At 38.4% G+C, this 12,267-nt stretch overlaps 1 non-coding gene across 1 annotated transcript; it reads left to right on the forward strand.

Moving 5' to 3' along the window:
• Positions 1 to 7,717: 7,717 nt before the first annotated feature.
• Positions 7,718 to 7,824, forward strand: LOC127098749 (small nucleolar RNA R71). The gene has a single exon (XR_007793449.1). It is a non-coding gene; the product is annotated as a small nucleolar RNA R71 (small nucleolar RNA).
• Positions 7,825 to 12,267: the final 4,443 nt, after the last annotated feature.

Raw genomic sequence — 12,267 nt, forward strand, 5'->3', positions numbered from 1 at the left:
AACAGACGGGATGGCTACACCATGAACCATAAGCATATAGCCTCCTTCTCTCCTCGAACGACACAATTTCATGTCTCTTAGAAATTTTAGGTTAATTGTGCGATGAGGTAAGGGGTCTAGGGTAGCCATCTCATCGTTCAGGTTAAGCGCCCGAGCAATAGATGTAATCAATCCACCAAAAGAAACCGGTCCTGCTTTATTCAAAGTTAAAGTCATATGAGCAAGCATGAACGGGACCGAATTAATACGTCTATTTGTGAGGCTTCCTTGTAAAAATAGAAGCTCTCTAGAATTAACCTTATTTGGATTCTCCCGACCAAAAATAGTGAATGCCAACAGATATCTAAAAATTCTGATGGCCGGGTTATGGATAGTTGAGGCAAGAACTCCTTCAAAAGACTTTATGGAAGTGTTTGATAGACGCTCCTAGAAGGAAAATACCTCAACAGACCATTCAGAATCCAAAGGGGTCTCACAAATAGCACCGTCCCCATGAGGGATTCCTAACAAGCTGGATAGTTCGTCGGTACTGAATTGGTATTCAACAACAAACATTCTAAATTTGACAGTACCAACTGTGCTAGCAGTGTTAGGGTTGATAATATAAATTAAGGAACTCAAAAATTCAATTGTCAACCGCTCATAGGTAGGTTCTTTATTGGAAAAGAAATTATGCAAACCTAAATTATCTAATAAATGAAATATGCTATGATAGATACCTAAAGTGTAGAGACAGTTTTTGTCAACATACCTTATCGGGAGGATTTCCCGATTTTGCAACCGTTCAATAATTTTTCTTTGTCTATCCCCCGGTTTTCCTCCTCGAAGAATGAATCCGTTAAACTCCATTTGAAAGCTCTTGAGAAGTGATGAAGAAGATGAAGTGGTTTGTGAAAAGGTTGGATTTTTACGAAATCCGACGGATGAAAATGAAAATGGAATTCGGAAAGATGATTTGTACGGTGTGGTGGTTAGAAAAGTATGAGATTTTTGTGGGTTCAAGGATGTTTTTCCAAGGTGAAAAAATGGGTTTGAAAGGTTGTAAGTTGCAAAAATGGTGAAGAAAGGGGTTCTGCCCCGACCTTTTACAGACGCTGTGGCGGGCGCCACAGGGTCTATGGCAGGCGCCACAAGGCAAAATCTGGCTGGGCCGAATTTTGGTCCTTTGGCTTGGGCTTCTCTTGTCTTTTGGCTTTGAGGGGTCCGGATAGCATTTGTTTTGTGATTTTCCTAGCATCATTGACTTGCATAATTTTATAAAGGTAAAAACAAAAAATAAAAATGAAACAAAAATTAAATATTAGACTAATAAATAAATAAATAACTGAAAAATAAAAAATGCAAATAAAACGAAAAATAAGACATATATAGATAAAAGTAGAAATATCAGTGTATAGATGTAGTTTATATAATATTCCAAATGCGATAATATAAGATGAGTTATGTAAATACGAGAAAAATAAAATAAAAGAAAGATGAAATAAGATGGAATGATGAGATCATATCATGGGGATGTCATCTTCCTGAGAGGAACCACGGAGCATGGCTACTTCTTGCTTGAGCTCTACGATCTCCTGATATAGACAGTCGGCTTCAGTAGCATGGGTGAGATCAGACACTCCCATCTGTAAAGTGAGGTCAGCCACCTCTTGTCTAAGCTCTGCGATCTCTCTACGACACTCAGCAATCTGAGTACGGATGTCGGGTGTCTGCAATGAAAGATTATTAGAGAAAACAGTGATTCTGGGAGATGGTGGTGTAGGCGTGTATTCAACAATGGGTGGTGATCTCGGTTCCTTAATGGTCTCTCCTTGGCCCTCTAGAGCATAACTCCAATTCGCTGGATCATGCACACTGGTCATCATAGGATCTGGCAATGTGAAATAATGGATAGCCTCACTGTCGACTAGCAATCGGAACTGACATGGGTGGAAAGAGGCTCTCCTCATCAACCCTCTGGTCAAACAGAAGTCGATGTCCATGGTAGTGTACCTACAGTAGATCCGGAGATGTGATAGCTTGCGAGACAGACCTAAAGCGACAACAATCTGCGTGATGATTCCGCCCACATGGATGACTCCTTCGGTAGATCTGGAGATACCGCTGAGACTGTATAATAAAAAGTTCCCACATGCTACTGGGCGAGATTGGGATGCACAAAATAATAGGAAGATCTCCTCTTCACTCAGTAGTGTCTCTGCATCCGGTCTTCCCAGGAAGGAATGTGCTAATATCATCTGAAAGTATCTGAAGGCGGGGTTATGTATGACATGAGACAGCTGCATAGATGGATCCTGGCTTCCGCCACCCGAGATATCACTCAAGAACTTCTCAACCTCCTTACCCAGAAAATATCCCATAGGTGTCTTCGGGATAACATCAGGAGTGGTCTGGAAACCCAATAAGTTGCCGAACTCTTTCTGGCTGAAGGAGTACTCAACTCCGAAAAGCCTGAAAGCAGCATACCCATCTGGTCCAGAATATGGGTCATATTCGAATGAACTCAGGAACTCTAAAGTCAGATTCCTGTAGGTGTTACTCAAGTCATGAGCAAACTCGTCCCAGTAAAGCTGGTGGCCAAGGAATCAGATACTTGGCTCGATACCCAGTGCCTCCATACAGTGCTGATCGGGATAATGTGTGGGTGCCATAGGACGCTGATACAGAGCAATGTAGCGCTCCCTCTGAGCATTATCTCTATAGGCCACGTGCATGTCATCGAAATCATGCATCCTGTAAAAGTTAAGAAAGTGATCCTGAAAATGCAACCCATTCAAATCTTAGTCTCAATGCAAAATATGATAAAATAAAATTAAAATTAAATAAATGCGAAAAAGTAAAATGAAAGAAAAACCATGGGTTGCCTCCCACGCAGCGCTTGTTTAACGTCATTAGCTTGACGATTAGAATTTATACACCTGTAGTAGTAGGAATCGGTGGATCAATCAGGGTGTGGCTTGAGTAGTATGTTGGGATGTCTTATCCTTCGTAGAGCTTCAGTCTTTGTCCATTTACAATGAATGCACTACAAGTATCGTTCTTGATTTCTACGGCCCCGGATCTCAGAATCTTGGATACTTCGAAAGGACCAGTCCATCTTGAACGTAGCTTTCCAGGGAAGAGTCGTAACCTAGAGTTGAAAAGGAGAACATGATCGCCTATATTGAAATTTTTCTTTACTATTCTTTTGTCGTGATAGGCTTTTGTTCTTTCTTTGTATATTTTTGCATTCTCATAGGCAGATTGCCTAAGTTCTTCTAGTTTATGAATGTCTAGGGTACGCTTTTCTCCAGCGGCTAGGTAGTCTAAATTCAAAGTTTTAATGGCCCAATAGGCCTTATGCTCTAATTCGAACGGTAAGTGACAGGATTTTCCATAAACTAGTTGATAAGGAGTAGTTCCTATAGGGGTTTTGAAAGCGATTCTATAGGCCCATGATGCTTCTTGAAGCTTCTGAGACCAGTGTCTCCTAGAAATAGAAACAGTTTTCTCTAGGATTTGTTTTATCTCCCTATTAGATACTTCTACTTGGCCACTAGTCTGTGGGTGGTATGGTGTTGCTACTCTATGCTTAACTCCATATTTTCTTAAAAGTTTGTCAAATATTCTTGATATAAAGTGTGATCCTCCATCGCTTATGACTAAACGTGGTGTTCCAAATCTAGGGAATATATAGTTTTTAAATAGTTTGATTACTACCCTAGTGTCGTTTGTGGGTGCAGCTATAGCTTCAATCCACTTAGACACATAGTCTGCAGCTACTAAGATATACTTGTTTCCTAAGGATGGTGGAAAAGGTCCCATGAAATCTATACCCCATACGTCAAAGAGTTCTACTTCCTGGATGTTTCTTAGAGGCATTTCATCACGCCTTGAAATGTTTCCAGTGTGTTGGCATCTATCACATTTGACAATGCAAGCATAGACATCACGCCACATGGTAGGCCAGAATAGGCCAGCTTGAAGAATCTTGGCGTATGTCTTAGAGGTGCTCGCATGTCCACCATAAGGTGCAGAATGACAGTGCTCGATAATATTATTTACCTCTTCTTCTGGAACGCAACGGCGAAAAATTCCATCTTTACCCCTTTTGAAAAGGAGCGGTTCGTCCCAATAGAAGTTTCTCACATCGTGGAAGAATTTCTTCTTGCGGTGGTAGTCAAGATTAGGGGGTACTATATCAACAGCTAGGTAATTAACGAAGTCTGCATACCAGGGTACGTTACTTATTGCTAAGGAATTTTGAGGGTGCTCATAAGAATCTAGGTTATTATCTTCAATGGTTTCTACTCTAGCTATCAGTCTATCATAGGCGAAGTCATCATTTATGGGTACTAGTTCCGGTTTTAGATGTTCTAGCCTAGAAAGGTGATCAGCTACTACATTTTCAATGCCTTTTTTTATCTCTTATATCTAAATCAAACTCTTGTAGTAATAGAATCCATCAGAGTAACCTTGGCTTGGCATCTTTTTACTTAATAGGTAACGAATGGCAGCATGATCGGTGTAAACTATAATTTTTGCTCCTACTAGATAAGATCTAAATTTGTCTATAGCGAAAACTACAGCGAGTAATTCTTTTTCAGTTGTTGCGTAGTTAAGTTGGGCAGCATCTAGGGTTCTATTGGCATAATAAATGGCATGTAATTTTTTATCTCTCCTTTGTCCTAGAACGGCTCCAACTGCATAATCACTAGCATCGCACATTATCTCAAAAGGTTCCGACCAATCAGGTGGTTTCAGAATGGATGCCGATACTAACGCTTGCTTTAAAAGATTAAATGCGTCATTGCATTTTTCATCGAAAATGAATTGAGCATCTTTCATTAAAAGTCCAGTTAAAGGTTTAGTTATTTTGGAGAAGTCCTTGATAAAACGCCGGTAGAATCCAGCGTGTCCAAGAAAGCTTCAGACTTCTCTGATGGTTTTTGGTGGTTTTAGGTTTTCTATAACTTTTATTTTAGCTTTATCTACCTCTATACCTTTTTTGGAAACTATATGTCCTAAAACTATTCCTTCGGTCACCATGAAATGACACTTTTCCCAATTTAGCACGAGGTTCACCTCCACGCATCTCTCCAGGATTTTCTCAAGGTTAGCAAGACAATTGTGGAAATCAAATCCGCAAACCGAGAAATCATCCATAAACACTTCCATGATATCATCTAGGTAATCTGCGAAGATTGACATCATGCAACATTGGAAAGTAGCTGGGGCATTACAGAGGCCGAACCACATTCGTCTGTAGGCAAAAGTTCCATAAGGGCATGTAAAGGTAGTTTTTTCTTGATCTTCGGGGTGGATAGGTATTTGGAAGAATCTAGAGTATCCATCTAGGTAACAGAAGTAAGAGTGTCGGGCTAGACACTCCAACATCTGGTCTATAAATGGTAAAGGGAAATGATCCTTCCTAGTTGCTTTATTTAATTTTCTATAATCTATACACATCCGTCATCCTCCTTCTAAATGTTTTGCTACATGTTCGCCTTTATCGTTTTGCACGACTGTGATGCGTCCCTTTTTAGGTACTACATGCACAAGGCTCACCCACTTACTATCCGAGATCTGGTAGATGATACCTGCCTCAAGTAACTTAAGAACTTCCTTTTTAACAACATCACTCATTATAGGGTTTATTCTTCTCTGATGTTCCCTAGAGGGTTTTGAATCTTCTTCGAGCGAAATCCGATGCATGCATACGGATGGGCTTATACCTTTTAGGTCAGAGATATTATATCCTAAGGCTAAGGGATATCTTCATAAAACGTCTAAAAGTTGGTTCGTTTCCTCTTGGCTCAAGGTAGCACTAACTATAACTGGACGGTTCATCTTTTTATCGAGGAACTCATATCTCAGGTTCTTAGGCAGTTCCTTAAGTTCTAAGGTTGGTTTCTTAGGGCATGGCATAGGATCTGGAGTAAGGGATAAACATTCGTAAAGGTTATCATCGATGTAGGGTTTCTTAAAGTCATCATCTTCCCTTATGAGAGTTGGTGGTAACTTAATTGTTTTTATAATTTCTTTTTGTTCTAATTCTCTAACACATTCATCAATGATATCTAAGGCATAACACGAGTCTCCCATCACAGGTGCCATAAGAAATTTCGAAAGTATAAATTCTATTTTCTCGTCACCTACCTCAAATGTCAACTTTCCTTTCTTAACATCTATTATGGCTCCTGCAGTCGATAAGAATGGTCTACCTAGAAGGATTGGTATATCATTGTCCTCTTTGATGTCCATGACAACAAAATCAGTAGGGATAAACAACTGACCTATCCTAACAGGAACATCTTCTAAAATGCCTATCGGATATTTAACAGATCTATCGGCTAACTGAAGTGACATCTTAGTGGGTTATAATTCTCCTAAGTTTAACCTCTCACAAACTGCTAAAGGCATTAGGCTCACACTAGCTCCTAAGTCTAGAAAAGCTTTTTCGATGACATGATTACCCAAAAGGCAAGGAATGGAGAAATTTCCAGGATCTTTATCTTTCTTTGCTAATTTGTTCTCGGAAATAGCACTACATTCCAAAGGCTTCGGATCGTCAAGTCTACGTTTGTTGGTAAGGATGTCTTTGAGAAACTTTGCATAAGAAGGTATATGGGTGATGGCTTTTGTGAAAGGGATTTCTACATGAAGTTTTTCTATAACTTTAATAAATTTTTGATACTGTTTATTGATCTGGGTTTGTTTGAGTCTTTGTGGATATGGTATAGGTGGTTTATATGGCGGGGGTGGTACGTAAGTTTTATCTTTAGGTTCTTCTCCTTTTTCTCGACCTTCCTGATTTTCAGATTCCTCTGGTTCCTTTACTTCGTTCGGGGGCTTGGTACATTCCTTAGAAGTTTCGGGTTCACTCAATCTAGGGTTTGGTGGCTCATCATAAGCGTTCCCACTTCGTAGGGTAATGTCATTGGCTTGTCCTCTCGGATTTTGTTGAGGTTGTCCAGGGAATTGTCCTCCAGGTGTAGTCTGAGGGGCTTGGTTTGAAGCTACCTGAGAGATCTGGGTTTCAAGCATCTTTGTATGAGTAACTATTTGGTCAACCTTGGTTCCTAACTGAGTAATCAATTCGTTAACATGAATGTTTTGGTTCATGAACTCCTTGTTTTGTTGGGTTTGAGCGGTGATAAAATTTTCCATAATTTTCTCAAGGCTCGACTTTGATGGCACAGGTTGCATAGGTTGATTTGATCTAGGGGATTGATAACTAAGTCTCGGAGGTGCATTATTTTGAATAGGGTTATTTTTTTTATAGGAGAAGTTCGGATGATTCCTCCATCCAGGGTTATAGGTATTCGAATATGGGTTCCCTTGGGTGTAGTTCACTTGCTGAGAGTGGGTTTCGTTTAATAGACTGCATTCTGCAGATTGGTGTCCTTTGGTTCCCCATATCTCACAATCCGACGAAACTGCTGCTACAGTATTCGGGTTTATGCACATATGCTCGACTTTGAGGGCTAATGCATCCATTTTAGCTTGCATCATGTCTATAGAGCTTAGTTCATGCACTCCTCCTTGGGCTTCCTTCTTCTTTACTGTCGCTCGTTCGACTCCCCATGATTGATGGTTTTGAGCCATATCTTCGATGAGGGCACTAGCTTCAGGATAAGGTTTATTCATCAGAGCACCGACTGCGGCAGCGTCGATGGTCATCTTGGTGTTGTAATGAAGTCCATTATAGAAGGTTTGAATGATTAACCAATTTTCTAAGCCATGATGTGGGCATGCTCGTAACAACTCTTTATATCTCTCCCAAGCTTCGAACATCGCTTCTCCTTGGTTTTGGGTAAATCTAGTTATATGGTTTCGAAGAACGGCGGTTTTACTCGGGGAAAAATATCTAGCAAGAAAAACTCTTCTAAGGTTATCCCAAGTCGTAATGAAAAACTCTCTTAATTCTATGAAAGAATAAACGTGCGCGAGCGTAACGTTCAGGTTCCGCCAGAGGGTATACTAAGCTTAAACTTCCGGTGCTGCGAGTTCTTCGCATTGACCGGCGGGAAATAGCCTAAGTCTAAACGATATAACAACAGGGAAATGAAATTTGACGAAATTGGTCCCCGGCAACGGCGCCAAAAACTTGATGCGGTGCTTCGCAAGTATACGAACGCGTCAGAGTAATATAAAAGATTATCGAATCCACAGAGACCAAATGTCAATCTATCGTTATCTGTCGTTATGGTGTTTATCAAAGGCAATCAAAATAAGTGTTTTTGGAGTGTGCAATGAAAAGTAAAGTGTTGAATAAAGATTAATTAATAAAGACAGGGTCGAATGTAATTCACGTAATCAATTAATAATCCAAGTACTTGCTAATAGAATTACTTATGGGCAATGTTTCCTACTTTGAAAAGAACTAATTTAACAGGAACTGTCGCTTTTGTGTATTCAGAACAGAGTTGTACTCCCTAATCAAACCCTCTTATTGTCACTTATAAAAAGGCGCGCATTACGTTAGAGTAGTAAACCTATTTTTAAGAAATATAGTATCTTGACTAAGTTGAAAAGTATTATAACTTGGATTTCTTAACCAAAAGAGGTTCTTACGAACCAGACTCTAAACTTATAAACGCGTCCGAAAATAGTTTTAAAATCTCTTTTCTTCTTAATGTTAAAATCTCCTAATGAACTAAACAAAGCGCTTTCGCTGTTTTTGAAATAGTTAAAAACAATTAAGTTTAAAAAGACGTTGGACGGCTTTCGATCTTACCCAACAGAATTGAAGTGCGGGAAAACTTAAGTTAAAAGTTAAAATAGCCCTTAAGTGCTTCTACGAACAATTGTGCAGATTATCGGTTCAATTACGATTCTTACATTCTAACCTTATATATTTAGTTAGACATGGTAAAGTAAAAGTGCATTAATTTAAATAAAAGTAGTGCGAGTGCGGAAAGTAAATAAAAGTAGTGCGAGTGCGAGAAATAAATAAAAGTAGTGCGAGTGCGGAAAATAAATAATTTAAAGCGAGTGCGAGGAAATAAATAATTTAAAGCGAGTGCGAGGAAATAAATAAAAGTAAAGCGAGTGCGAGGAAATAAATAATTTAAAGCGAGTGCGAGGAAATAAATAATTTAAAGCGAGTGCGGGAAAATAAATAAGATAAAGACAAGTAATAAAAACCTGCTCCAATCGGAGGGTTGAGTAAATTGCAAAGCGGAAATGAAAATGGCGGCATAATTAACTTCCTTCCAAAGTGCTCCAAACTCGATTATAGACTCTATCACAGACTCGATTACACAATTGTGGTAACACTCCAATGCGAAGCGATTACCACTTTATAATACTGAATATATGCCTAAGTGAAACAAAGTTGCTCTGAGTTTGCCTCTGCTCTAAGTTTGGATGATTGTAAAAGTGATTTCGAGTTTCTATTTATAAGCAAGTAAAAAGATGGAAATGACAAGGATGCCCTTCAACTTGAAAATGGGAGGGGAAAACTTTCCTCTTGTGGCGCCCGCCACAAGGCCACGACGCCCGCCACAAGCACAAAATGAGGCGCCTTAGTGGAAGTAGTGGGGAACATGGAAGTTGAGGGAAGTTGAGCTTGGACACGTCATGGCAGGGTCTATGGCGCCAGCCATGGGGTAGGCCACAAGTACAAAATGCTGAATTTTAGGGTTTTTAGCTCTTTTTCACTCCTTTTCTCGATCGGGGCTCCGATTAAAGTAAAAACCTGAAAACAAAGGAAAACATAACAATAACACAACAAAATGATAATAAAACAACTAGAATGCATGTGAAATCGGAGTCAAAAATACGGTAAATTTCAGTGTTATCACCCCCATGATGGTATTTTTCCAAAGAGTCCAAGATCATTCCATTTGGATCAAAATTGAGGGCCAGAACTTTTGAACTCAAAAGTTAAACAACTTTGCATGGCCTCATGTTATGATCTCAACATCTTTTGTGCACGAATTTGGAGTGGATTACATGATCATTTAGGCCTGAACACATGCCCATGCACCCATTCACATCAATTACTATTTTTGGACTCAAATTTGAAAGGTGTAGTAATCACATTGCATTGCCTATAAATGGAACTCCATAGCCTCAGAATTGAGGAGAACCCTTGCCCAAGCTGTGCCAAGCAATCTCAGAACCCGATTTCCTAGAATACCTTGAGGATTTCTTTGAAATCGAGCTTATAGTTCAAATTTTGTTTGTGAACTAGAACTCCAAGAATTCAGTACCTTTTTCATCTCAATCATCTTCTGCAAGCAAGAGGAAGCAAAGCCAAGTAGAATTGCATAAAGATCGATCTCTATAGCTGTTACCCGAAGGTGGAATTTCTCAAACTTTAACTCTTTGATTCTCACTGATTTGTTAACATTCTTTCTTGATTTTTGGTTGGCTGAAGTCCTACCAATGTAGGCATTGATACAAATTTACTTTTAGTTTGAATCAGAGCAATTCAGTTTGAACACCTCAATTTTCAACTCCATGTTTCTCATTATAGAGTGAGAGTTAGAAAAATTGGAGGTCATATTTGGAATCCTGGCATTTTTCTCTTCAAATTGATATATGATCCATAAATTTTGGTGAGGTTTTGATCCTGACCAGTCCGGTGACCTGGCCGGAGCTAGGGCTCCGGTAGTGCGCTGGTGCAATCCAGGCCATCTGATCTGTTTGGCACGTTATAATCTGGTCCTTTGGATGTGATTACCACTTATGCAAGCGCGTTGACTGAGGTACACCATGGATGATACGCGCTTGACCATCAGATATGCCACCTCAATTAATGAGGGAGATCTGATGACCCTCATTTTTTTGATTTAGTTTATTTTCTGATTTAATTTTTAAAATAGCATTTTCTCATTTAATTCATTATAATTTCAATTTTAATCCAAAAAATATGAGATTTTCACCAAATTTCACAAATAATTTCCTCTTCCCATTTTTGAATTAAAATTAATTTTTGGATTGAATTTGATATTTTTAGTGAATTTAATGATATTTGATTTGTTTTTAATTGCATTTAAATACTTATGACTTTCAAAAAATGTCGAAAAAATTAGTCAAAGGTCATTTGACCTTGTTTGACCTATGATATATCCCTTAGCCATTTATTTAGTGATTTGAAGGGATTTGAGGTTTTTCCCCTTTAAACTGTATTTTTATTGATTTAAAATTTTGATTTAGACTGTTTAATTGCTTTAATATTTTGTTGAGCTTTTGTTTTGACTTTGTGTTGACTCAACTTCTGTTTGCCCTTGATCTTGGTTGAATTGGACATTAATTTGATCAATACCATTGGATTTAAGGAGTTGATGAAGTTTGTACTTTATCCCTTAAAATGAATGGATGATATTGATCAAATGAGTTCATCCCTTGATCAATTTGGGATCTCTTTCACTTCATCTCTTCATCTTTATGTCTTTTCTTTCCCAATCCAACTATGGCCAATGATTTCTCTAAGATAAAAATGCTAGTTGATTCATCAATGACCTTGTGTCAGATGAACCAACACGAGCTTGATTCAGATAGGTTTATCCCCTCTTATTTTTGTATGTGGTATGCTTTAGGAGCTTGGTCTCTATATCTTGTCTCTAGCATGCATTAACACCAATATTATTATTTCCCGACCTCAGATAGTTGTGACTACTACATAAGTCTAATTACGATTGCTTAACATAGCGCTAAATTTGTCCCGAAGGCATATCATTTTTGTAAGTAAGATTGTAAGTCTCCCATTCCTCATGGTATTGTATGAAGATTTTACCTCTTTTCCATTTATGAGAGCTAGTGACATACTTGATGATTTATACAAGTTGGAGCCCTTCTCATGGATGATGTCTAGGTTCATATCTTCATGCTTATGAGTGGATGGTTGAGTGTTCTCCAAAAGATGACTTAAACAATTTTCTTCTTCCACTAACATTCACTAAAACTTAATTGTATTTATTTTACTTTTAATGTCATTTACTTTAATGCAATTTAAATTCCTGCACTTTATCATTCATTTTCATTTACATTCATGCAACTTGTTTATGTTTTAGTCATTTTCACTTTGCTCACTTGAGCCATTGTATTTGTGCTTGTGATTTATTTTGTGCTTATGATTTTGTTTTGTTTATGGTCTTAGGACCTTAAAATACTTAATAAAAACAAAAACCTTAAAAAATATATTGGTGGACTGTTATACCCCGGTCTTGTTTAGCTTCCACCATATTGTTATTCAAGTTCAATCCATTATCACTAATGATATTACTTGGCACACCATATCTGCATATAATCTGATTCTTGATAAACCTCACAACA

Source organism: Lathyrus oleraceus, chromosome 6, assembly GCF_024323335.1.
Source record: "Lathyrus oleraceus cultivar Zhongwan6 chromosome 6, CAAS_Psat_ZW6_1.0, whole genome shotgun sequence".
NCBI lineage: Eukaryota > Viridiplantae > Streptophyta > Magnoliopsida > Fabales > Fabaceae > Lathyrus > Lathyrus oleraceus.